Genomic DNA, 4,382 nt, shown 5'->3' on the forward strand with positions numbered 1-4,382 from the left:
AGAAGACATAAATAAATAGAAAGATACTCCATGCTCATGGATTGGAATAATTAATATTGTTAAAATGCCCATGATACCCAAAGCAATCTATGGATTCAATGTGATCCCTGTCAAAATTGCAATGGCATTTCTCACAGAAATAGAACAAGCAATTCTAAATTTCTATGAAACCACAAAAGATAAGTGGGATCATATTAAACTAAAAAGTTCCTGCACAACAAAGGAAACCATCAACAAAATGAAAAGGTAACTTATTGAAGGAGAAAATATTTGCAAATCATATTATTTGATAAGAGTATAATGTCCAAAATATATAAAGAATGCATACAACTCGGAGGAGGGGCAAGACGGCGGAAGAGTAGGGTCCCCAAATCACCTGTCCCAACCAAATTACCTTCAAATTACCCTGAAAATCTATGAATTTGGCCTGAGATTTAAAGAGAGAACACCTGGAATGCTACAGTGAGAAGAGTTCCCGCTTCTATCCAGGTAGGAAGACGGGGAAAAAGAAATAAAGAAACAAAAGGCCTCCAAGGGGGAGGGGCCCCGCGAGGAGCCGGGCTGAGGCCAGGGGCGAGTGTCCCCAGGACAGGAGAGCCCCGTCCCAGAGACGCAGGAGCTGCACCGACCTTCCCGGGCAGAAAGGGGCTCGCAGGGAGGTGGAGCAGGACCCAGGAGGGCGGGGATGCCCTCGGGCTCCCGGGGACACTAACAGACACCTGCGCCCCGGGAGAGTGCACCGAGCTCCCTAAGGGCTGCAGCGCGCACGGCGGGACCCGGAGCAGCTGGAGGGGCTCGGGCGGCGGCTCCGCGGAGGGGGCTGCGGGGCCCCGGGAGCAGCTCGGGGGGCTCGGGCGGCGGCTCTGCGGAGGGGGCTGCGGGGCGGGAGCGCGAATCCAACAACGCAGGTCCCGAAGCACAGGGCGCCAGGACACAGCCCAGGATCCGGCCTCCCCCGGGACAGGCAGAGGCCGGGAGGGCCCAGGACAGCAAGGACGCTCCTGCCCCGAGCTGAGCAGATCAGCGGCCCCGCCCCGGAGCCTCCAGGCCCTGCAGACGGAGAGCTCTGGAGCTACTGCGGGGGCTGAATCCAGGGCTCCAGAGCTGGCCCCGCCACTGGGGCTGTTGCTCCTGCGGCCTCACGGGGTAAACAACCCCCACTGAGCCCTGCACCAGTCAGGGGCAGAGCAGCTCCCCCAAGTGCTCACACCTGAAAATCAGCACAACAGGCCCCTCCCCCGGAAGACCAGCAAGACGGACAAGTTCCAGGGGAAGTCAAAGGACTTAAAGTACACAGAAGCAGAAGACACTCCCCCGTGGGCTTTTTGTTTTTTGTTTTGTTTTGTTTTGCTTTGCTTTTTGATTTGTTTGCTTCCCCCAACCTTTTTTTCCCTTTCTCTTTCTCTTTTTTTTTCTTTTTTTCTTCCTTTTTTTTCTCTTTCTCTTTTCTTTCCTTCTTTCTCTCCTCTCTTTTTCTCCTTTTCCCAATACAACTTGTTTTTGGCCACTCTGCACTGAGCAAAATGACTAGAAGGAAAACCTCACCTCAAAAGAAAGAATCAGAAACAGTCCTCTCTCCCACAGAGTTACAAAATCTGGATTACAATTCAATGTCAGAAAGCCAATTCAGAAGCACTATTATACAGCTACTGGTGGCTCTAGAAAAAAGCATGAAGGACTCAAGAGACTTCATGACTGCAGAATTTAGAGCTAATCATGCAGAAGTTAAAAATCAATTGAATGAGATGCAATCCAAACTAGAAGTCCTAATGACGAGGGTTAACGAGGTGGAAGAACGAGTGAGTGACATAGAAGACAAGTTGATGGCAAAGAGGGAAACTGAGGAAAAAAGAGACAAACAAAAGACCATGAAGATAGATTAAGGGAAATAAACGACAGCCCGAGGAAGAAAAACCTACGTTTAATTGGGGTTCCCGAGGGCGCCGAAAGGGACAGAGGGCCAGAATATGTATTTGAACAAATTCTAGCTGAAAACTTTCCTAATCTGGGAAGGGAAACAGACATTCAGATCCAGGAAATAGAGAGATCCCCCCCTAAAATCAATAAAAACCGTTCAACACCTCGACATTTAATAGTGAAGCTTGCAAATTCCAAAGATAAGGAGAAGATCCTTAAAGCAGCAAGAGACAAGAAATCCCTGACTTTTATGGGGAGGAATATTAGGGTAACAGCAGACCTCTCTACAGAGACCTGGCAGGCCAGAAAGGGCTGGCAGGATATATTTAGGGTCCTAAGTGAGAAGAACATGCAACCAAGAATACTTTATCCAGCAAGGCTCTCATTCAAAATGGAAGGAGAGATAAAGAGCTTCCAAGACAGGCAGCAACTAAAAGAATATGTGACCTCCAAACCAGCTCTGCAAGAAATTTTAAGGGGGACTCTTAAAATTCCCCTTTAAGAAGAAGTTCAGTGGAACAATCCACAAAAACAAGGACTGAAGATATCATGATGACACTAAACTCATATCTGTCAATAGTAACTCTGAACGTGAACGGGCTACAGACCCCATCAAAAGGCGCAGGGTTTCAGACTGGATAAAAAAGCAGGACCCATCTATTTGCTGTCTACAAGAGACTCATTTTAGACAGAAGGACACCTACAGCCTGAAAATAAAAGGTTGGAGAACCATTTACCATTTGAATGGTCCTCAAAAGAAAGCAGGGGTAGCCATCCTTATATCAGATAAACTAAAATTTACCCCAAAGACTGTAGTGAGAGATGAAGAGGGACACTATATCATACTTAAAGGATCTATCCAACAAGAGGACTTAACAATCCTCAATATATATGCCCCGAATGTGGGAGCTGCCAAATATATAAATCAATTATTAACCAAAGTGAAGAAATACTTAGATAATAATACACTTATACTTGGTAACTTCAATCTAGCTCTTTCTATACTCGATAGGTCTTCTAAGCACAACATCTCCAAAGAAACGAGAGCTTTAAATGATACACTGGACCAGATGGATTTCACAGATATCTACAGAACTTTACATCCAAACTCAACTGAATACACATTCTTCTCAAGTGCACATGGAACTTTCTACAGAATAGACCACATATTGGGTCAGAACCGATACCAAAAGATTGGGATCGTCCCCTGCATATTCTCAGACCATAATGCCTTGAAATTAGAACTAAATCACAACAAGAAGTTTGGAAGGACCTCAAACACGTGGAGGTTAAGGACCATCCTGCTAAAAGATGAAAGGGTCAACCAGGAAATTAAGGAAGAATTAAAAAGATTCATGGAAACTAATGAGAATGAAGATACAACCGTTCAAAATCATTGGGATGCAGCAAAAGCAATCCTAAGGGGGAAATACATCGCAATACAAGCATCCATTCAAAAACTGGAAAGAACTCATACAAAAGCTAACCTTACACATAAAGGAGCTAGAGAAAAAACAGCAGATAGATCCTACACCCGGGAGAAGACGAGAGTTAATAAAGATTCGAGCAGAACTCGACGAAACCGAGACCAGAAAAACTGTGGAACAGATCAACAGAACCAGGAGTTGGTTCTTTGAAAGAACTAATAAGATAGATAAACCATTAGCCAGCCTTATTAAAAAGAAGAGAGAAAAGACTCAAATTAATAAAATCATGAATGAGAAAGGAGAGATCACTACCAACACCAAGGAAATACAAACGATTTTAAAAACATATTATGAACAGCTATATGCCAATAAATTAGGCAATCTAGAAGAAATGGATGCATTCCTGGAAAGCCACAAACTACCAAAACTGGAACAGGAAGAAATAGAAAACCTTAACAGGCCAATAACCAGGGAGGAAATTGAAGCAGTCATCAAAAACCTCCCAAGACACAAGAGTCCAGGGCCAGATGGCTTCCCAGGGGAATTCTATCAAACATTTAAAGAAGAAACCATACCTATTCTCCTAAAGCTGTTTGGAAAGATAGAAAGAGATGGAGTATTTCCAAATTCGTTCTATGAGGCCAGCATCACCTTAATTCCAAAACCAGACAAAGACTCAACCAAAAAGGAGAATTACAGACCAATATCCCTGATGAACATGGATGCAAAAATTCTCAACAAGATACTGGCCAATAGGATCCAACAGTACATTAAGAAAATTATTCACCATGACCAAGTAGGATTTATCCCCGGGACACAAGTCTGGTTCAACACTCGTAAAACAATCAATGTGATTCATCTTTTCAACAAGAGAAAAACCAAGAACCATATGATCCTCTCATTAGATGCAGAGAAAGCATTTGACAAAATACAGCATCCATTTCTGATCAAAACTCTTCAGAGTGTAGGGATAGAGGGAACATTCCTCAACATCTTAAAAGCCATCTACGAAAAGCCCACAGCAAATATCATTCTCAA

Source organism: Canis lupus, chromosome 16 (assembly GCF_011100685.1).
Source record: "Canis lupus familiaris isolate Mischka breed German Shepherd chromosome 16, alternate assembly UU_Cfam_GSD_1.0, whole genome shotgun sequence".
In the NCBI taxonomy this organism is placed as follows: Eukaryota; Metazoa; Chordata; class Mammalia; order Carnivora; family Canidae; genus Canis; species Canis lupus.